The sequence below is a fragment of the Lissotriton helveticus genome, chromosome 12 (genome assembly GCF_964261635.1).
Source record: "Lissotriton helveticus chromosome 12, aLisHel1.1, whole genome shotgun sequence".
Lineage (NCBI taxonomy): Eukaryota > Metazoa > Chordata > Amphibia > Caudata > Salamandridae > Lissotriton > Lissotriton helveticus.
In genome coordinates this window covers 567,786,610-567,810,579 of record NC_136073.1, presented here as the reverse complement: position 1 = coordinate 567,810,579, position 23,970 = coordinate 567,786,610, and the positions used below count along the sequence as shown (strand labels likewise).

The window sequence follows — 23,970 nt, the reverse complement described above, 5'->3', positions numbered from 1 at the left end:
GTCCAGGACTGGTTTGCACCCGTGAGTGGCCTATGACGCAGCTGCTGCCTTGAGCGGCGATCTTGCGGACCCTGTTTTTCGGGACTGCACCTTCCCGGCGGAGCTTTCAGTTCCTGTACGGGGTCCCGAGATGCCACGCTGTTGATCGTCGCCTGGGCGCACATGAGCGATAAGGCAATCGTAGCATGCTGGGGGCCAGGGGCGTAGGAGACACTAAATTTCTGGGGGGGACAAGGGCAAACGTTTTGGACTTTCCAGTGACCCTATACAAATCACCCATTGTCTGAGAGCCTTACGGTCCGTTAAACTAATACAATCGTATAGTTTTTTAGTGAAACATTGATAAAGGAAGGCATGTAGTCACAGTTTGCAAGTATGCTTTAATTGTTATTTACATTTACAAAGTAATTAGACAAAATGTGAAAAACATGTTTTTGAATCTTACATTTTCATGCACCAAGCAAACAAAGATGGGACGAAAAAAAAGAATAATAACTGAATGCTCTTTGCGACATTCCTAAACCTCAAAATGCAATTGGATTAATATTGAAGTGTATTGGAGACAATGTACAAACACACACAGCTGTAAGAGCAGAGAAATGTCCACTTTGTGAAAGTAAAATAGTAATATGAAATCCAACCTCACCAATTAAGAGGATTGATCATTGTGATTCCAAAGATGTAAACATGGCACAGCTACTCCTTTCTAACCAGGAATTACAGCTTAAAAGAAAGTATTTAGGAGTTGCCAGTGTGAATATATGAGAGGAGTATGCCTCACAGTAGTGAAAAATGAATGTAGGTGTTTTTCACTACACAGGCATGCAAAACCTAACAGTACATGTCCTACCTTTTAGTAACATAGCACACTACCCTATGGGCTACCAAGGGCCAACTTTAGGTGTGATGTATGTGCAATAAAAGAGAAGTTTAAGGCTTGGCAAGGAATTTTTAATACATTTGCAGCGTTGTGACGCTTCATTCCAATCGCTCAGCTTCAAGCAATAATTGCAAAATTCCTCTTGTCTTTTAATCCATGTTTTTTCCCATCTTTTATCCTTATTTGATTAGACTTTGTTACACAGTACACGGTTAGACTGATGAAGGTCCCAATCTTTTCAAATGAAACAATTATGCCAATCCAGGCCTTTTACTGTTCCACGTGAGTACACACAATTCACATTAAGCAGCTCTGATTTTTAAAACATCCAGTGCATTTCGGGCCTTTTTGTCGCCCTTCGTCAGGGATAGCTGTCAAGTTAAAACAAAGAACCTCTGTTAATGTCTTTTATGCTTACAGCCTAAATATATTCACATAAAATCTCTACTTTCGAACAATCATAATTAAATGTTGAAATCATATTAAAATTACCTAAATACCTTGTGAAATCATCACATTGATGCCCTAAAAACCTTTCTTACACCCCTAAACTGAATCTTAACACCCTGTAAAGTGTCCGCCGAACGCAGTAACCTCCCCCGCTTCCATCCTCGTTCTCATACCTGCCAAACAAAACCGCGTTCCCGGGCTAGTTCTCCATTACCCGATGTGCTCAAATTTTCTCTGTCCACCCTGTGTCTGCCCATCCTTCCACACGCTTTTCATGCACAGCCCGACCTCCCGGCCTTACTGCTTTTACCGCTACAATCCCAGTTATAAACCCTCTTGTAAACCCATTTTTCTTACATACCTGCTCTTTCCCCTTGTTTGCTTGTCTCTATGCCGACACCTTCTTTCATTGACTGCTTGCAGCCAAACAGTTTCAAACAACTAACTCCTCCCCCTCCTTTCTCCTTAAATACTTCCCCCAGCTTCACTCCCACCAGTCTCCTGACACATTCCTTGCGCCTTCCTTTCCCTCAAACTACCTGTTCCATAATCCCTTGCGCATGATTCCAACTCCCTCCATCTTGTTCTAAACTACCATCCTATACGGTCCCTATTGTTTTTCACCTTAAGGGTAAACGAAACGTATTTTGAATAGTGCAACACAAATGCAAAACAATATCATGTAAATGTTCTCGTGTTTAGTGACTAAAAAATGCAAAAAAACATCAAAATTATTTCAACGTGCTGCACGGCCATAAGTCTCAGAACAACCCGCAAAAGTTCATTGTTTTTTTATCGAGAATTGAATACAGTCTTCTTCGTGATGCTGTTCCTGTGCAGTCATGATCCGGTTCAAACTGTCTTTGCTGGGTGCAAACTGCCATTTTTTGAGGTAAGAATAATTCTATGAATGCAGTATGAGAGTGGTAGGATGCACACCTATGTTCATCATGATGAACATAGGTGTGCATCCTACCACTCTCATACTACATTCAAGGAATTTTTAATACTAAGTCGACGTGGCAGTAAAACTGCACACGGAGGCTCTTCAGTGGGAGACCTGAGACCTGTTTAAAGAGCTACTTGTCTGAGTGGCAGAATCAGTGCTCCAGGCCCACAAGTAACATTTAATTTACAGGCCCTGGGTTTATGGTATACCACTGTACAAGTAAATACAATTTGCAGTTGTGTATACACCAATGTTACCATGTTTGGGGGAGAAGAACATGCAATATAGCATTGGTCAGCAGTGATAAATTACTCAGTCCTTAGGCCAACAAAAATAATCAGCATAAAAAGGAGGTAAGCAGGCAAAAAGTTTGGGGGAAGACCACCCTAAGGCTGGCAGGTCCAATAGTATTGTATAGGATTCTGTGTGTCTGTTTGAGTATTGAATTCAGTTGGATCCCTTTTGGAAAACTCTGGTTTAGCAGGGCACAAGAAGGAGAGCGAAAATGGTTTCTCAAACAGTGGAAGTTTATCGCCTGCATTCCTGAGGCTGGAGAAAACCATAATGCAGTACAAAATATACAACACAATACCAAAACATTTGTTGTCTAATCTATGAGAAGCTTTATTGCAGATGTATGATATGAATATAGAACGCACTGAAACCACATTATCTTGCACAAAAGTATAAGAAGCCTCATGAGATACATTTGCAATAAGAGTTAGCCTTGTGTGGGATGCTAAAAAAAATGAGATGTTGTGTGTGTGGGAGATGCTTACCAATGTAAAAAAAAACGTGCAGTGTGAGACGAGACACATATGTGATGCTCACAGAAGATAGGTATAGTGAGATATGCAGGATGAGGTGTGTGGCATAGCTCAGATATGAGTTGTTAGTTTCGTAATGATCACCAGAAACATAGTGTTTGTGTGTGTGAAGCTTACAAATGAATACAGTGGGTGGAAGGTTACAAATGAGTAGTGCGTGGGATGCATCAAAGCACAAAAACTTTGTTATATGGGAGGCTCACAAAAACTATAAAAATGCTCAAAACTAGCAATTATACCTCATGCTAGGTTTATTCGAGCCCAAGAAATAAGCATTTAATTGAAACAATGATTGAAGGTGTGGAGATCTTGCTCAAGAATATGATGATTTATTTACAAATGACATTTGGAGAGTTGCGTATTAACAGTGAAGTAATCTTTGGGGAATAGTTATTGCTACCAAGAAAAAAGGTCAGGTGGGCAGGATAACTTGGATAACGGGATATAGGTGGTGATGCTCCAGAAGATGAACTAAGGGTGTCCAACACGCATGACTGCTTCGAAGCATGTCCTGGAGGAGTCTGAAGACCCCTTACTGGAGAACCCTCGTCCCCCAGGGAATAGTTCTATTGACACAGAGGGATGCCTTGGCGGTAGGACCCCTTTATTCCTCCTGGGAGGGTACAAGGAGGTCAGGGGAGGTCCAAATCCTCCTAACTTAATTCTCCTTCCCCTGCCACTTCAAAATGGATCTCCATCTATAGCAAGAGGGAAGATTCTTTAGAAAGGGAATACTACCTGCTCAGAATCAAGAAGGAACTGTTCACCCAAGATAAGGAAATCTTAGGAGTACAAAGAGAGCTAGGAAAAATGTGGGATTAGAATCCCATGGTGGCAGCACTAGTGAACCTAGAGTTAGGGAACAGTCCTTTGACACTGGGAACTTGAGCAGGATAGTCCCTCCTTACCAGGAGGGTGATGACATCCATAAGTGGATTACTGCTTTAGAGAAGGCCTGTAAAGTTCAGAAGGTTCCTCAAGGGCAGTGGGCAGCTATACTATGGTTCTCCTTTGCTTACAAAGGTAGGGACAAACTTGACTGTAAAGGAAGAATATGCAGACAATTACAAAGTCTTGAAGACTGACTTCATAGATGGGTTTGGATTAACCACTGAGCAATACAGGGTTAAGTTTAGGGACATACAGAAGGTACTCACTCAAGACTGGGTAGATTTTGTAGATAGTGCTATTAAGGCTCTGTAAGGCTGCTTCAGGGAAGTAATGTGCATGATTATGAGGGACTGTACAATTTAGTGATCTTATCCGTAATAACTGTCAAAATCAACAACTGGCCACTGTGTTACTGGATTCAAGCTAGCCTGGATGATGAGGGGTAATGCCCTGAAACCGGTCCCAGGATGCTTGTTTCCAGTCCAGGGAGGACTAGCTCGGCAGTTTGGGCTGGGCTGGTCCCATGAGGCACAGAAACAAGGCTGATTATCATATGGCTGGGTCTAAACTGGGGTGGCATGGTGAGCAAAAGAATGATGGATTTAACCCAAATCTATTGACTGGGGGTGAATGTTTGATTTGCCCTGCATTCCGTCCATCATCTGTGTGTCTTTTAAAATCAGCACCTGCACCAGTACCTGGTGGACTCGGGTCTGACCTCTACCCAAGAAATGGGAAAGATGGCAGACATGTGGATCCGCACCAGGGTGAAACAATAGTCTCATGGTGGTCGTGATCAGAAGAGGCAAGGTGCTTCTAAGGCCCAGGTGAAAGGTGGGGTAAATCTAAAGAAAAAAAGAGTCTTTCGAAGGTTCCCACAAATCTTCCTCGGGGGGTAGTACCCATTCCTCTTACTCCTCTAACACAAAGCCTTGGTGCTATTTGTGTTAGGAAAAAGGCCATAGGGCAAAGGATGCCAATTGCTATAAGTCTAGCACCAATATGGCTACTACTACTCCTAAACCTTCTAGTGCCCCGAGTAATAACACTGGTAGTAGTAGAAGTGCCCCCAGAAGTTTAGCTGAGTTAACCTTGGGTACTGAAGTGGGTTCTGGCCTAGTCAGAACACCCACTCAGGCAGTTTTAGTCTGTGATGGTGGCACTGAGATCGCCATCCTTATTGTATGTCCCACTAACTTGGGCAAATACAGACAACAGCCTCTCATCAATGGAAAGGACAGATCATTCCATGGCAGTTGTTAATCTCATCTGGGGATGGGTAACTGGCCCAAAGAGAGTTGTGGTATCCTCAGACCTACCTGTGGATTGCCTACTGGGAAAAGATTGGGAAACGTTAGCCTGGTCTGACGGGGAGTAATTGACTCATGCAGAATTTATGAGAGTTTCAGTCTGTGTATTTGCTGTCACTTGAGCTCAGGCCAAGACATTAGGCACTAGGGAAGCCCAAGATCTTGAAAATAATGGACCAGCCTGCCTCCTCCCTTAAGTCTCGCAGTGAGAATTAGCCTCATGAGGGGGATGGATCTCAGAACCTTGTCACAGAGGAGCTTAGCCCTGGCAAGGCAGAGCTACTGGGGCAAGGGTCCTTCCAGGGAAGCCTTGAGTCTGGAGCAGAAGGCCTACCCCTCTTTTGAACAACTCAGACAGCAAGCTGCTGCTGAGGAAGCAGGGGATGTTAGTGGGTCCCACTCCAAACCATTCATTGTCTAGACAGATGCTTCAGAGATAGGGGTAGGTGCAGTATTGTCATAGCTCAATGCAGAGGGCCATGATCAACCAGTAACGTTTATAACCAGAAGGTTGACTTCCCGGGAGAAGCGTTGGTCAGCTGTTGAGCAGGAGGCCTTTGCTGTGGTCTTGACCTTGAAGAAGTTGAGTCCATACCTCTTTGGCACTCACTTCATTGTTCAGACAAACCATAAGCCCCTCTTATGGCTTAAAAAGATGAAGATTGAAAACCCTAAACTTTTGTGGTGGTCTATTTCTCTACAGGGGATTGACTTTTCAGTGGAACATAGACCTGGGAGTAACCATGCCAATGCAGATGGACTTTTCAGATATTTCTACTTAAAAAAAGAAGACTCAACTCGGCAAGGTTATCTCATGTCCTTACGTTTGGTGGGGGCTTGTGTAGGTAAGTATGATCTGCTTCCATGGTGAACCCCAATTTTTGCCTGGTGTACGTGTGTTTTGACTGTAGTCTGCTAGGATCCTGCAGGACCCCAGCAACTGTGCTCTCTCCCCTACATTGGCTCTGGTAAGTACTTTGGTAAATTCACAATTGACTGCTGGTGTACCCTGTAGGTTGCTAGTGTATGGTACCAAGGTACCCAGGGCATGGGTTCACCAGGGATCTCCTGTGGGCTGCAGCATGTGCCACCTATGAGAGGCCACTTAAACTCCAGCTAAATGCCTGCCATTGCAGTCTGTCTGAGATGTTGCCTGCACCTCTCATGGCAGATATACGTTTCTCTATATCTGAGGTCACTGCACTTAAGTCACCCCTATGGTAGGCAGGGTGCTTGGTTAAAAGTGTGAGGATGAGGATGAGCAGGACACCAATACAAATCCCAGAGATGATTTTCAAGGCTTTGTAAGTGTGGTGAGCCATTTTAAGGTATATAGTGGACTGCAGTTATTACAAGGTATCTAACTATATACTGCTGCACTGAACCTGGTCATATTTGGTATCAAACATCTTGAAATCATACCCCAACACCGATTCTACTGCTGGAAGTATGATTCCATGTATTGGGGGACTCAGAAGGGGACAGACTCCTGATAATAGCCTTTCAGGGTCTGCCAGCAAGCTTGTGCTGCTATCGACCACAGACCTGATTCTGCCAGCCTGCTGCTGAGCTGAGCCTGAGCAGGTGAAGGTAGAACAATAGGTTTCCTGTCACAGAGCGGTGTGACCACCTCCTAGAAAGAACTTAGGGGCATATTAGCAAGAACCTTGTTAAAATTATCGCAGTTTTAGCTGAAGGAAACTGCCGCTAAAATGGCAATAATTGGCTTGCTAATATGCGTTATAGAATTCCAATAGAAGCCCAGGTTAGATGTCCTGCACATCTAACCTGGGCTTCTATTGGAATTCTATAACACATATTAGCAAGCCCATTATCGTCGTTTTAGCGGCAGTATCCTGCCGCTAAAACTGCGATAATTTTAACAAGGTTCTTGCTAATATGCCCCTTAGTGTATTGGGCTGGGATGGGGTGCTCTCCAGCGCCACCAGACTGCTTTGAAGGGCAGATTTGGTGCCTTCGTTGCATACTCCGGCTTGAGCCAGTTCAGGAACCTTTGGTTCCCGCACTGATGCGAAACTGTACAATGGACAGGGGAGTATCCTCCCCACTGTCCAACCCCCTTCTGGGAGGGACCACAAAGTTGTACCAACTCTTTCCCTAGGGGCTCTCCTGTGGTGGGTCCTCAAATTCATCATGGATCAAGACTCACTTCTGAAACCAAAACACTCTTCAACGTCTGGACACTTGGACTTATGCATCAAGGAAGACACTTGCTGCTCCTGGTCTCCCTGTTCTTCAAGTCTTCTGCGTCTTCTTTGTCTGTGCTTCATCCAGGTTCTCCAGAAGGCCTATGGGCATCAAGGACATCCAAAGTGATCTCCCTTGGATTGAAGACGTCACTTTCCTACATCTGCAGGCACCGCAATGAAGCTGACCGGTGGTACTACGGGCTACCCAAGGCCCAGAAACACAGGTGGTGGTTCTGCAGCTCCCTAGAGGCCTGACCGGTCTTCTCTGAAATTGTGAGGACAGTATCCCTTGTTAAAGCTGCTGGGCCCAGACCCCTGTGCACCATGTTGACTTTCCATTGCCAAGGCTTGTTGGCTCTGCACTCCAGAAATCTTCAGGTTATAAGAGGCACCAGCTTCTAGCACCTCATCCCTCAAAAATCAGCATCCTCACTGCATCCTCTGCACTGTGGGTCTCCTTCTTTGGTGAGCTGCCTGAGGTCCTCTTGCGACTCCTGTGCCTTTGGCCTGTCGGTCCTCTTGAGGATCTTCCTTTGCTTCAGTGGGCTCCCCGGCTTGCACAGGCCTGCTCAGACTCTCCTACATTTGTTGAGTCCCTTGGACCTTGCGGGTCTCAATGTTTGCATCGTTTCGCTCACCAGCGCTAGTTGTGGCTACCAAGGCTTTTTCCTGCTCCCACTGGACATCGACCACCTGAACGGTAAACATCCATTTGTACGCAGTCATTACACCGCGTATCATTACTACGCAAACGTTACAATGCATGCACTGTAACAACGCGTAGCCATTTCTATGCATGTTATTACTTCGCATGCGCTGTAACAACGCAAGCGTTATAATGCAAACCACATCGTTGTGAGGAAACTGAGACGTTTCCTCTTAACGACGTGCAGCCATCACCGCCCCTTTGATGACGCAGGACGGAGAACAGAGGACACAAGGAGAGAGAGGTAAGAGGGGCTGTTTTAAAGGGTTTAGAGTAGGGTGAAGGTCATGCAGAGGGTAGTCTTTTAGGAATAATAGTAGAGTTGTGTTTGAGGAGTAGTGTTTTAGGGTTTAGGGTAGTGTTTATGGTAGAGTAGTGTTTTGGAGATGAGTAGTGTTTTAGGGTTTAATGTAGTGTTGTGGTGTTTGTGTAGTGTAGGTAGTGTTTTAGGGTTTAGGGTAGTGTTAGGGTGTCGTGCAGGGTAGTGTTGTAGTGTAGGGAGTGGACTGGGGGAAGGGTGAGGGTCGTGCAGGGGACAGTGTTTTAGGGTTTAGGGTAGTGGTGTGGTGTTTGTGTAGTGTTTTAGGGTTTAGGGTAATGTTGGGGGTTGTGCAGGGGAGTGTTTGGGTGGAGGGACAGGACTGGGGGTTGGGGAGGGTTGTGCAGGAGGTAGTGTTTTAGGGTTAAGGGTAGTGTAGTGGTGTTTGAGTAATGTAGGGTAGTCCCTTAGGGATTAGGGTAGTGTCAAGTGGGTAGTGCAGGGAAATGTTTGCGTGTAGGGGCAGGACTGGGGCACATGGTAGGGTCGTGCTGGGGGTAGTGTTTGAGGGATTAGAGTAGTGTTGTGAAGTTTGTGTTGTGTAGGGTAGTGTATTTGCATTAAGTATTTAGCCTAGTGTTGGGGTGTTTATTTTTATTTTCATTTAAACATTTTATTAAGTTTCTAAGTGTTTGGGTGTTCATAAAAAGAAAAAATGCGATGTTAAACCATGGGGTGTATTTCAATCCGATGTAATAGCACTTTTAATGCATTTGCAAAGAAATGCAAACTAATGGTACCCGCAATTATAAATTGCTTAGTAACAGTACATGCAAACTAAAAACAACGTTGTTAAAGTATACTTTGTTTTGGTTCACGTTGTATCGACATACATTCACCTAAACACCAAAACCTGAAACCTGATATGGGACAGCTCATGCTTGGCTCCTGGCCTTCCTCAGCGCTGCCTGGTCCTCACAGCTGCAGCAACAATGTCACCGTCTTCACTCTTCAACCTCCTGTCATCGGTGGGCCTTGTGCTTCCGTGCCTCCTGGTCACTTCTGAGTGGCATAGACTCTGTTGCCTCTAATTGCAGGTTCTCTTCTTCAAAAAATCAACTCTTGGATTCCACTGAACTCCTTCACAGGCCTCCCCAAAGGTATCATCTTCGGAGTCTTCCATTTTTGTCTAAGGCAGGTTCCAACGTCACATCACCCCCTATGCTTCCCTTGTGCAAGTAACCTGGTTCCCGGGGCATCTCCAACCTCCAGTCTTACAAAGGGTCTCTCCGGGGTCCTCTGGGAAGGGTCCTTCTACTTCAAAATTGCAACTGCAACTTCTCAGTTGACTTCCATTGGGCACGCAGCTGTGTTTCAACTTTGCACTGCCACCGGGGGTTCCTGGGCACTTACCTTGGGTGGTTCCTTGTGTCCCTAGCAACTCTGTGACTTCTGATCCAAGTTCTGTTACGCTTTGTAGTTTGCATTCCACTTTCTTAGTTCATGGTTTGGTCTCCCCATGGAGACCAGTGTATATTTGTGCTACTTACCTGATTATTTTGAAAGATTCTTGTGTGTCATTGTAAGTGACATCACAGTGTGTGACATCGCACGTGATCTCGCAGGAAGTGATATCACACAAAATGACATCAGATTCTATGACCTCACATATGTTAAGCAGGTCTATCATGAGTACATGTGAGCGCATTACAGTTTTAAAAAAATAAGATTTTGCGTCGGAGCTGAGTCAAAAAAAGTGATGCAACACTGGCGCAAGATCTAGGCCTCCACTTAGACATTTATTTATTCATACTCTGCCAGAAAGAAATCGACAAGGAGAAATGTGGCAGTAAATATGTTATGCTTAATTGGTTGCAAAAACTGGATTTTAAAATATCTTATGGGGCTAAGCGACCTGCTGCAGAGATTTTTATATATCCAGTAAATCAGAGGAAATAATGGTAAAATAATTCTGGAGGTTAATGCACTTGCTGGAGAGACATGGATTTTGTCTAGTCTCAGTTTTGAATCAGAGTAGCATAAAGGGTTAATATGTCTCCCACAAAGCACATCATGTGAGACACAGATGACAGATTATTTTTTATGTAGCTGGGTAAGTGGGTTACTGCATTTAACAAAGAGATCCTTTAAGTGCTTGCGTTTCATACATTGTAATCTTTCGAATATAGCACTGTAACCTATGAAGTAAAGCACACGTGACTCCGACACCTTGTAACCCTCACTATCATATGTACCACATCCTGTAAAATGACTTACACACACGTTTTATTGTCAAAGTATAATGTGTATGAGTGATGTAAAACGCTCCGACACCCAGGATGGGGTTGAGTAGCGCTATAAAATAAATAAGACAATATAGTGGTATTTCAATTATTTGTGTAGGTATTAGGACACATTAACACATCTATCACAACGTAACCCAAGATGTGTGCTTAGAGTACGACTAATGCTAATTTGTTCTCATGTTCCAGGGTGAGTTTCAACTGCTTAAAATAAACATTTAAGCAAAACAGTAGCCTTTGAGTGACTGAATTGCACAGGTACGGTCAGGTCGGGGCTTGGGAAGGGCAGGATGCAGACAGCAATAAACAAACTACTTCTCTCCCTTTGTCCTGAAGTGCAGACTGAAGGCAGCCAGCGTGGTGGGAACGAGGTGTGAAATTATTCCTGAAGCTTTGCAGCACACAAAAGGGAAAGTCACAGGTCAAGTACAGGGCCATTGGCACGTCAAAGCACTAGTGATTTTACGTGTCAAAGGCCCTGCAACTAATAGAAGGGAGAGGGGAAGTTATTTCGTACCCTCGTCCCCCCCACCCCTGTCCCCCGTGTCCCCCCACTAGAAAATCTGGGGGGGATATGTCCCCCGTGTCCCCCACACTTCCTACGCCCATGCTGGGGGCTGTGGGAGCCTCGAACCCGTGGTTTCTCTTTTGATGACCCGTGGAGCAGCCAGTGACGTAGTTGTGGCCATCAGCGGCAGGAGGCCGATCCAGACCACGGACTGGCATCTAGTCCCCCCTGTGGAGTGATCACATCTTGACCCAGCACCGTTCCAGTGCCTGAATTCTCCCCCATGGCGACAGTTTTCGGCTCAGCCCGCTTTTGAACTGCAGCGACGGTCTGACCCCTGATCAAGGTACTACTGCACAGCTCTCCCCGGCAGCAGCAGTGAGTAAGGCCTTGCGGCCTACCTACTCGGGGCCTCCTTGATTGACGCACTTGGTACATAGCTACTTGGGGTGAGGGCGGTGCGGGACAAATATGCATATCTCCTCTAAGACTTTAAACACATGGGTCTGCCCAGAGGTGAATAGGCCCCTCCGCCGGACATCTTAGTATGTGTACATGATTTCCAGCTTAAGGAACAAATTCTGTGCAAGGTACGAGAGTCGCACCCTCTCCAGTTCCGGGGTGACTCTCCTGTGCTTTTTCAGGACCTTGCAATGGGATTCCATACTCCTGAGGCCATCCTTTCCGCATCATCTTTAAACACCAGGGTAAATTAAAACAGATTTGTTTTCTTTCTGAGGCACTCAGTGTACTAGGTCTTGAGAAACCCTCCACTCTGGATCACCAAGAAGGGCCCAAAGAGCGTATCGTCTGCAGGGCCTCACGCTGGCAATTAGTGGCAAACCGACATCCAATCTGAAGCCGGATCCAGAAACCATGGCCAGGGAACGTGAGGCGGTCTTCTCCTCTCTTTCTCAACCTCAGGAGTGCCCATGCACCCCCTGAGACTCAGCTGCAGTTCATCCGGGGTGGGAGTCCTGATTACTTGCCAGAGGGCCGCCTGAGTCTGCTCCTTGGCTCTTGCTGTCAGTTTGTCCATTTGAAGCTGATGCATCACCAGGTACTTTGGTTCGTGGTTTGCTGCCAGAGTCATGACCCAGTTGGGTTTTCATCTCTGGACGAACTTGTGTCTCTTGTTATTTTTTGGACTGGTGTACAAAAGGTTATGTTTTGTATTCCTATTGTGGTTGTTGGTTTTCTGTGGGTCCCCCGAGCTTGCACATATGCCTCTGTACCCTCCTCATCAGTCCTTCTTCGCTCCTGTCCACCCTATGCGCTCCTGGTCAATGTAGGCCGAGTGACACGCACAAAGGGGCCGATTATGATGGCGGACGGATCTGAGTCCGTCCGCCACCATAGAGTAGGAGGGACCGTCCGCAGGGGCAGCGGCGGTCCCTCCATGCAGATTAGGATGTGACCGCCAGGGTGGCGGTCACATCCTCTATTTTTAACATTGCGGCGGGTGCAGCTTCAAGCTGCACCCGCCGTAATGTTAAAAATGCATGCACGGCATTTGCGTGCACAAAATGGCAGGCAACGCGCAGTGCCTGCCGCTTTGTTCACGCAAATGCAGGGGGGTACCATAGGTACCCCCCATGTGCACCCCCCACCCTGCCTTCACCCAGGGGGCCCGCAACGGGCCCCCGCAGTGAAGGTCCGTATGCTTTTCCACGGCGGAAAAGCCATGGAAAAGCATACTTTCTACTCCATCATAATATGGCTGGCGGTGTCTGATAGACACCGCCAGCCATGTTAATGCTTTTCCGCCGTGGTCGGAAGGCGACCGCGGCGGAAAAGCGGCAGACAGATTCAAAGACCCACCAGCCATCCTAATTTGGCGGTGGGTCTTTCAAGCATCCGCTGCGGTTTTCCCGCATCCTCCGGGCCGGCGGTGGCTTCCGCCGGCCCGGAGGATGCGGGAAATCCGCGATCCTAATGGCCCCCTAAGTTCTGTTTCTGATGGGGAAAGATCTTAAAGTTGTAAGTCTTAATGTCCGGGGCCTGAATCGCCCTGTAAAGCGCTCTGCTATTTTGTCTTTATTAGAGCACTCTGAGGGAGACATTTGCATGTTACAGGAAACCCGCCTGCTGTCTAAAGATGCTACCCGCATGCACTCACGTTAATTTCCTCACCAATTCTGGTCCTGCGGCGCAGCGAAGAAGAATGGGGTGGCTATTTTACTAGGGGTGAAGTTCGAGGGAAAGGTGCTGTTCACTTTTTATGAAGCAAAGGACAAGATTCTATCACTTAGGATTCAATGGAGGTTCACCATTCTAACTATATTGAATATATATATGCACCTAATATGCACCAGAAGCCTTTTTTACTTAAGCACATTGCCGAGGGCCTGGCCTCCCCTGACGCTGCTTTAGTCATGGGTGGTGACACACACAGGGGGGGTGCCTTCTCACCGGACACTAGACAGTGGTTGGCTGACAGCGGTCTGCATGACGTTAGGCGACTCAAGCCCCCGACCCTCAGGGACTTCACTAATTACTCCGCAGCCCAACCAACTTATGTGCGTTTAGACTTGTTCCTTGTCTCCGAATCGCTTTTGCCCAGGGTTACTAATGCGTCTATAGCACCACGTTCCCTATCTGACCATGCATTAATTTCCATTCACGCACAGCCGGAAGAGGTTGGGTACACTCCTGCTAGATGGTAGCTAAGAGTGGGACTACTACATTGGCCTAGCAATATAGAGAGCATATGCGCAAAGATTACTGAATATCTGCTCTACTTTGACAATGGGGATACCTCATTGGCAACCATCTGGGAAACCCTCAAATTGGTTATCTGAGGAGAGCTCATGACACTTTCCTCAGCTGATAATAAAAAACGTTAAGTAGCCCGACAGATCTTGGAACTTGAGGTGGGGGAGTTGGAAGCTATACACAAGCGTACGGGTGCCCAGAGGGTTTGGAGATCCCTGGAAAAGCAACAACTGCTGCTCAAACGTTTGGACCTTGATAGAGCAGAACATGCTTTGCTCCACCTTTGCCACAAATTTGACTTAAGCAGTGATAGATGTGGCAGGATGCTGGCTCAGCGGCTAAGCACCAAAACAGTTGCTGCGGCTATACCTCTCTAAGGCAGCCTTATGGTGAGGAAATACATTTACACTCTCAAATAGTGGAGGAGTTCAGGCAATTTTTATCATTCCCTATACGTGGAAATTGCAGAAATTACTGTTAGCATAAGCTGAAGCCACTTTGTTTGTGGCATCCATTTTAGTTATGTGTATACACTAGGGGGTAACTGCTCCTCAAGTCTCAGAGAAGTGGTAACCAAATGATGGTTTGTAAGTGGGGGGAATCCCTCCTTTTGAATATAGTGCCCTCACACAACCTTGCGAGTGTCATTCTTCATCATCGAGCGTTGCTTCTCTTGGGGGTGGCGCCGCTACAGTCCCTCATGGGCGCCGCGAGACGGCTCTTTAGCGGAGATCTTTTAAGGAGATGCCGCAGTTGTGCATGTGGGTGTGTGGGCCTAGGAAGGTAGGTGTGTGGGTGAGTTAAAATTACCAAACGTACCCAGAACCTGTGTTTATTCAGGGGTCCGAGTGGTAAATTAAAGGGTGTGGATCCTGGAGCTCCTCTTAAAAACAAATACAGAGGGCGGGGGTTTGACTAACCGCTGCTCTCAGGATAAGTGCCGTAGTGAATAAACCATACAATAATACATACATAAAACAAGGTCAACATGTTTCGCGCTCTCAGGTGGTCCCTAAAGGATCCTTTGGCGCTTCGTCAGGAACGGTATGTAAGTGAAAAACAGACAACACGGAACAGGTCCCAGGTAAGAGAGAACCTGTGAACCGGTGATACCTTATTCTTTTTTTTTACATCTTTTTATTAACTTTGCTCATACCAGTTAACATTACAATCCATTGGTCACATTGCATCAGGTAAGCAGACAGTGTATAGTGCGAAGAATGGTCAATATTAACTACTAACAGGACGTTCAAATTAAGGCCCATATCCCAGGCCACCCCCCATTCCCCTGTATCGTCTCCAAGGCCCCCAGATCTTCTTCCATTTTTTGGGGCATCCCCTACTTTTATAGATGGTCTACTCCGCCCTCTGACACCAATCGAGGTCCCGTCCCCCCACTGTTCCCACTGTGGAGGAACCTGCTCATTAAGAGTAACCATCTGGACTCCCTTGACACTGGGGAGCCCAACACCTTCGCCATCTTGTCTGCGACCTTGGTCCAGAGGGTACTATCTGGGTAGTTCCTATTATCCCAATAAGCTCTGCGCATTGGAATAATACCTTCAGTAGTATAAACCAAGGACGGAGGTTAACTAGGTCTTCTACTGACGATATTAGACTTAAAGTTTTGGGTTTGCCAGCTAGCTCAGAGTTCACTAGAAACTTTCTCGAATAGGCAAGGAGGAGTTTAACCTCCCTGGATAGACAAGAAGGGATTTAGTTTCTGACAACCATAGAACATGACAACTTTGCTCTCCCCTAATCAAGAGTGTATCTCTAGAGTCGTGTGAAAACAAAAGACAACTTATTTTACTCAGTCAGTTCAGTTCAGTGCATTCTTAGTTTCACCAGATTGTAGAGAAAAGGAAGAGACGGGCGTGTTCAATAAAAGATGTTATTTATTGATCAGTCTCTTTTCTCGTACAAGAGAAATGAATCGATATTATTGCGATACTTATGGTTAAGTAAAGTGCATACAATAAAAGCAGGAGTATAAAATAATACTGCAGAAGCATTGATATGGTTTATAAGCCATATGATATTTAAAATCGATAAAATAGATATATACATATATACATTGACTAATCGTACTCAACTGGTGCTTCTAACCACGCCTACCCCAATGTACCTGACCTAAGCCTAATACGTGGGCGGGAGTAGATAAGTAGCAGTTTAAGTTAAGTTTGTTTTGCCAAGTGACTGACTCAGGAATTCTCTGTAAGGGGTTGTTCAGTTCTGTACCTGAGATCTAGAATGGTTGAGGGCTGGTATCTCTCGTCTCTGGTCTTGATATTCCAGCTGCCTGCGAGGGCCACTTGGAAGCGCCGGAGCTGGATTTCTCGGCAGGAGAAAAGCAGCGTCTCGTTCTCAGCGCGTCAGGAAGGCGGGGCAGCGCGTGTGGGCTTCGCTCTCTGCTGGGCTCCTCAGCACGTCTCGCTGCTCCGATCTCGTCACCACCGCGTGTGTTTGCTTAAGGCAATGTCGGTAATATTTATACCTGTAAGGTGTCGAGATTGACGTAAGGATGGACATAGATACGTCAATAAGGATGTCATACGGACTGGTCGTTAGCACATTCTTTACTGAAGTTCTCGGTGAAATCAAAACAATGGCCGCAGGGATTTTCCCAGGTTGTCATAGGTTTGATTTGTTTTGAGAGCTCCGTATGCCTTATCAGGGGCTGGAGGAATAGTGCTTGCCTAATTAGATGGCAAGCGTTATGACCTAATCAGATAACGCGTTCCTGTGCCGTGGTGTGGCTTAATCAGATAACGGTTTTTTGCACCGTGGGATGGCTGCTAGTTAATTATTAACCAGAACAGGGTCAGGAATAGGGGGATCGATACAGAACCTATAGGAATACATCACACCCACTCCACGCTGACTATGTCCATATTTACAAATCTAGGCATAGTAAATATACAGTAGTGTATGTGTATACCGTACCACCCCAAAATACATCCATATGCATTTTGAAATTATGTAATATACGAGAAAAAAATAATCATAAGCATTATATGCACTCAAGCAGTAGAAAAATGCTAAATTAATCACGCATATTCATACATCATTATTAATAAAATATTGAAAATAACACATGAAATGGCTCTTAATACAGAAGAAAAAGTGCGAGACCATTTCATCACAAAATAAAATATTTATGAACAGGCCAGAGGGCAGCTAATGACTCTAAAGGTCCTAAAATAGAAATATAGTTCTCTAAGAATAGTTTCTACTTTAAGCAGAAGATAAGTGTCCCGAAAAATTGCAAAATATTTTGGGGCCGCTGAAAAATTATGTTCCGCTGTCCGTAAACTGGAGAAAAATTTGTTCATTATACTTTATTATCAAAATTGAAGGCCAAATTCAGGGTGTTGGGAACGCCTTGTGCTAGCTTGCTCAAAAGTCATTATTTCTGCTCTGGTGAGAACATCATATCATTTAGACTCTCGAAAAAGCTGTCAACAGCTTCCTGTGAAAGTTCCATTAACTCGGAAAAAGATGTAACCATGCATTCATGAGCATGATTGCCTCCATTGATGTTTTGATCAGCATAGCTGACAGAAGGTCGTACCTGATCGATGCTGCTTTCATCTTGAACCTCACTACCCCTCAATCGTAGTGGTGAAGTCTCCACGAATGCCGTCATCAGGATTGGTAGCCGCTGGGGACAGCACAATGCATGAGCCGTGACCGGACCCAACAAAGTTTCTGCATCCATTGGCGCATCCGATTGTAGCGTCAGACAGGTGTCCAACACGCATTCTTCTCCGCATAGCAAGCACCTTAATACAGGTAAAACAGAGCTTTGCCACATAGGTCTAAATGAAAGAAACCAAGTCATGTTCAGGTCTCTAAGTCGGGACAGTCCAAGGATTTTAGATATCCGGTCCCGGTATCCAATGGCTAGGATTGTTTCTTCCCTTGTCGCAGGTGTTTTGTCTGTGACACGGTTTGCCATAGCGAAATAACAGAATCAAAAATAGGATTCCTGCCACTAGTCCCAAAAGGAGAGGAAGTCCACCAAAGATGGAATGGACAAAGTCTGGAAAAATACCCAGAATGGCTTTAAATGGTGTTAGAGCCCCCGAAAACACTGTCTTAAATACATTTGAGACTCCACTGGTATCAGAAATATTTAAGATTTCGTTCAGGATTTCTGCGAAATGTATGGGGGAATTAGTTGATAACAATGAATGAATCTCTGCCGTTGTCCTTGCAACTTGGAGATCATACGTTTCTTTTGATGACGTGAGCCTGGTCGGCGTCTGAAGGAGCACAGTTTTCATTCTGCTTAAAGTATCAACTCTAATGGAAGAAATTTTCAAATTCGGCCATAACCTTGCCTCCCTGTCTGGCATTGCGCTGGGGAACAATACTCGTTCACAGCACATGACCTTCGCAGTCGTAGTTATGAGATAAGCTATTCCGGGCACTAAGCTACAACATCTGCGGTCTACAATTATAATGTAACTCCCGTTCGATAGTCTCCTAAAGAATGGTTCTATTTGTGTCGCAGGTGTGCCTAGCTGGTGACATGAAAGGTTATTTGAGGACCCTTCACAGGCTCCGTGTAAACTAATACCATTACACAGAAGTGTACCGCTTAGTGACATTGCACAATTATTGCCACTAAGAAACACTTTCCGGCCTTTATTACTGACACATGCATGTGAATAGGGCAAGTTCCATGTTGACTTAATGTACCCTTTACCCAATTTTTCGTACATACCAGCCTGTATATATTTTTGGCAGTATTGAAACCTGAAAGTAGATATTGGAATATTAATTATTCCATGTATTATCCATTCACTGACAGGTCGTTCTGACATTGTCAATGGTAATCTCTCGAGTTTCTCAATGCTCAGGATTGTATAATCAGCACCCTTCTGTGCCATACTGATTTGTTTATCAGTGAGGTTAAAGATATTGAATAGTGACGTTGTGTTGATTAAATGCCAAGGCCCATAGCCTGAACGCAGATTTTGTAACGTCCAGCCAAGTTGTACAATAGAACGCAATTGGGACTGACCGTGTTGTAATAACAGTAAGTCTTGCGATATTATGTCGATTGCTGAAGACACAATGCTGTCCAAAGAGTATATTCTGGAGGACAGAGTCATTAACCCATTGTCCACTACAGAAAGTGAATTTTCCAAATTAATACGGTCAATTTCCCGTATTTTCTCTGATGTTTCAATTTGAGTTATTTTCCAGGCTTCGTTATAAGCTGCATATACAGAGGCTGCTATGAAGCGTTTTTGACGCTGTTTGCGCGGTCCCATAATGAAATCACGCAAGTCAGCACCATCAGTAAGTAAAGTTAGGTGTTGCTTAATTTCTGACAGTGTGGATGTTTGTAGCCATTGAAGGCAGAGCTTGCCCACACTGTACGTGGTAATTATCCCTGGGTGTTGTCTTTGGGAATATCTAGGGTCTGGCCTGGTCAATTTGAACCCCTGGATTTTGTTCAGGAATCTGTCTTGACAGTTATTAGTATCTGTGGGCCAGATCAACCACTTTTTCCAATCTGGATGTGTTCTGTTTTGGCTTAATATATGGTTTACGTCTATCTCCGCATCTATAGAGCTATTACTGTTCATTGTTGGCTTTGGAATAGACGGTTTGTTTAACTCTTTGATTTTGGCTAGCCAAGACAGGTAGTTTGTTGAATAGTGTCATTCAAAAATATAATTTGTTCTGGGATCATGCAGGCTCTAAACAATGATTCTATACCTTGTACTTGCCATTCCTTTGTACCCCAAACACTTTTTACTTCAACATTTTTGTCCCAGTAATCAAAACCAAATTTACTCATTTGTTCAAAAAACGAGTCTGAATATATCAATTTAGTGTTTGTAAGCATGGTCTTTGTACCTGTCTTATTTGATAATTTGAAATAAAATGTTTCTGCATTACTTGTGTTGAACCCTGAAAAATATGAATATTTGTCATAAAAAGTTCTTGAGCTACCTTTTGGAGGGGTTGCACAGTGTTCCCATTGATTATAATTTAAAACATTTCTAGGTTGTGCTGATTTATGCAGATAATGATTACTATAGTGATTATAGCAGAACATTTTATCATAATTAGATGAACCCTGCAAATAATCATGTTTTGTAAATTTAGCAGACATCACTAGATCAGACATCATATTATTAATGCTTTCAACGTCCCAATCATCAGCAACTGAGCTCGGTTTTACAAAGTCACTCAATGAGATCTTGATTTGATGTGGATACTTCAGGATTTCAACCGGACCATAGATTTCATAACCAGTATTGTCCCATGCTACCCCACCGGGTATAGGATTGGCTGTGAAGTTGACTGAAGAAAGTTCTCTTTTCTCGATGTGCGAGGACGTGTGTGGTTTGAGGATCAAGTTGATTTTCTGGCTTGCTGTGTCCATTTTAGCATATTTTCCCTCAATGAAGTGTCCCAAACATAGTACCATGATGAGCCAAAGTATGAGGATAAGTGCACCTAAGGCCACCCAGAATTCAATCCATGGAGAAATCAGATAGGTTTCTTTCAGATGTTGAAAAAGTTCCTTAGCTTTATTTTTAAAGGTTTTTGTTGATGTTTGTTCCTTTGATTCACTCAGGTTTTCAGATGAATCACTGAAGTTGATGAAGTAACCGGATGCCGTTCTGTCTATTGTTCCTATTGCTTCAGGATTGCTATTTGCTTTATCAGTTTTTTTTGTTGCAGCAGAATAGTCATTTGTTACTTCATTGTAGATTGGTGTGTCTCTGCTAAATGTTTTTATTTGGGTTTTTAGAGGTTTAAGTTCCATAGCATTGTTGCATAGTCCTTGTTGTTGTTCTTTTGGCATTTCAAATGTGAGTAGCCTCTTAGATTGAACCTCTGTGTTTGTAGCAAACCTTGGTGTTCTACTACTCATCGGGAGTCCACTTGGCCTACTGTTTGTTATCGGCCACATGATTGTGGTTTTATCAGGTCGATTGATACAACTCTGTTCTCCTTTTTACCAGCAAGGGGTGGTAGTATTACTGATCTTGTCCCGTTGATAGACAAGACAGGAACTGCTTTTCTGTAAGAAGGCCCAAATTCCTTCTTTACCGCGATCTTTTCTCTGACTAGATCCCCGACTTTTGGAATCCAGACAGGTCTTGCTGGGACAGGTGGTTTTTCTTCAGTGGTCGTTGGCTGTTTCAACTTTATGTTGCTCAGGTCTTTTCTTGTTTAGTTTAAGTCCTGTAAAATAGCCAAACGATCTTTGATATCAAAGCTTTTTTCTTTAACCACTGAAGTCTGACTGTCAAGATCTAAGACCATCATTCTAGTTCCAAACAATAATTCGTACGGACTGAATCCCCTCAGAGAATTTCTTGGCAGGTTATTTAGACTACGTTGGACACTTATTAGATGTTTGACCCACCCAGCTCCCGAACCTAATACCTTCGCTGTTATAGATTGCTTTATGTCACGGTTTTTTCTTTCTACGATTCCGTTTCTAAAAGCAGGACCCTGGTCAGAATGCAGCATGCCAATTGCGTATGTGCCGATAAAGACTCGCAAATCTTTTATAACAGTTCTGGCGTCAGCCAATCGCTGGGGCCACATCCATATGAATCTCGTGCATGAATCCACTGCAACCAAGATATATTTATAGTTACCATCCCTTTGTAAGGGACCACAGTGGTCCAGGTAAACACAAGCTAATGGTTTATCCGAGATTAGAAGGGGTGTCTGAGCTGGTCGTCTCACTGTTGATACTTTCATTTTTTGACATATTTCACATTCTAGAACATAGTTCCGTGTTTGTCTTCTCATTTGTGGCCACCAGTATCTCTGTTTTAATAACGATACTGTGGCTGAGACGCCAGCATGTACAGAAGCAAGTCCTTCGTGTGCCGCTATGATAAGTCCTAACCTATGTTCCATGTTTGGAATTGCCCTATGGTTCCACCATTCCTTCCTATCACGCAGCCCGACCCTGTTACACCCCCACTCCAGGGATTCGAGCAAACCGAACATTGTTTGTATCAGTCATATATGAGTATTTCACTGGAAAGCCTTTCGGGAGTGTTTCTATCGAATCTTTTCCTGTAGCGCTGACAGCTTGTAATATATCGCTGTCTATTTTTGTTTTTGACCGTGTGATGGCGGCTACGGAAGCCGTTTGCACCGCTGCCTTCGCTGCCTCATCAGCCAATGAATTCCCTGCAACGTCAACGCCATCACGTTGATGACTCAGTGTATGTATCACGTGAGTCTTTGGTAGTTCTTTTTGCAAATGAACTACTTGTTCCCAAAGCATTTTATGCTTGATTGTGCCTCCTTAAAACCATTCTGAAGCCAGATCTGCAAGTATTCATTGTAAGACTGAACGCAATAATACGAATCGCACACTATGAGTGTGGGGAATTCTCGATCGGTATTTTCAAGCGCCATCTTGAATGCTAGTAGTTCAGCTCGCTGAGCTGTACAATCTCCTAGAGATTGTGTTTTAGTGACCGCTGGTTTAAATTTCCCTTCGTGCCAGCGACCTTTAACAATCGCGCACGCAGCACTGTAAGCTTGTTTACCCCCTACTGCGGGTTGTGCTGACCCGTCTGTATATATTATACAGCCGTAGTGTTCTAGAGGCAGAATTTCGATTGGCAGAGGACATTCAAATTCGTATTGGAGAAATTCTTGTGTTTTTAAGTTGGGATCAAATTCGTATACCACGTCTGTTGCAGCAAGAGAATTAGCCCACTGTATCCACCTTGGATGGAGTGCTTTAGCATTCGGAATGCTTGCCTTTGTTACCGCCTCCAGGGCTGGTATCGGTGTCACGATGATTATTCGTTTACCTTGTGCTAGGGCCCTTTCCTTTGCTACAGCAGTCTGTACCGCGGTCAGAATTTTTTCCGTTGGACTTAATTTCATTTCAGCCTTTGTGTACAAGTGTGATTTGTATGCAATTGGTACCTTTTCTCCCTCATTAGAGGTCAGGTATGTGAATCCGCATCTTCCTGGGATGACTCGAATCACAAGATTACGTGTGTTATCACGTGTTTCTAATTTTGTTTTAATTAGCATGTCTGTTTGTAAAGATCTCAAAATTTCTGTGTGTTTTTGAGTCCAATTGATTCTTTTAAAATCTGGTTTTATTACATCATAAAGGGGTTTTACCCTTTCTGCGTAATTTGCAATATATGTTCTTCCGAAATTTAGGAAGCCTAGAATTGATTGTAAGTTTTTTAGTGTTCTAGGAGCTTGGAGTACAGCACATTTCTCTAGGAAATTGTCAGCCAGGCTTTTGCCTTCACTTGATAATTCATATCCTAAAAACAGGACTGTTAGATGGGCAATTCTTGATTTTTTAAAGTTGAATTTGTAACCCTCTGCTGCGAACCCAAGTATTATGGTGTTCACTCTCTTCAAGTGAGTATCCAAGTCATCATCTGTTAGGTAAATGTCGTCGACATATGATAATGCCTCGTCATCGTATGTTTGTAGTAATTCTGTTACTCTCTTTGAGAATAATCCTGGGCTATTCTTGTGCCCCTGGGGTAAACGGCAGAAACTTTTTTTGCGAGCCATTTACCGAGAATGCAGTCAAATATCTGCTCTCTGGTGCTATATTTTGACAAAAGAATCCATTAGAGATGTCTAATGTTGTTTTGTATTTTTTGCGCACTATGTTATTCATTAGTGCAGCACTATGTGAGTTTTGTACTGCAAAAGTTTTGCAACATGAGTTAAGGTGTCTGTAGTCCAAAACTAGACGATATGAGTTGTCTGGTTTGGAGACAGGAAACAAAGGATTGTTCATTTGTGAGGTGCAAGTTTCAATCACCCCCTGGTATTCAAGTTGATCTAGGATCTCTTTTACCTGTTTTTTAGCTTCTTGCTTAATTGGGTACTGCCTCTGTGCAGTAGGTTGTGATTTTAACTGGATTTTGTGAGGAGGAGAGTCCTCATCCCATCCTACATGATTTTTATATAAA

The 23,970-nt window shown here is 44.3% G+C and overlaps 1 long non-coding RNA gene across 1 annotated transcript in view; it reads right to left on the bottom strand.

The window, feature by feature from the left end:
- Positions 1 to 360: 360 nt before the first annotated feature.
- Positions 361 to 23,970, bottom strand: part of LOC144798464 (uncharacterized) — a 42,797-nt gene continuing 19,187 nt past the window's right edge. The window contains exon 2 of the long non-coding RNA XR_013603543.1: positions 361 to 1,251. This is a non-coding gene — a long non-coding RNA (uncharacterized LOC144798464). The remainder of the gene's footprint in view (positions 1,252 to 23,970) is intronic.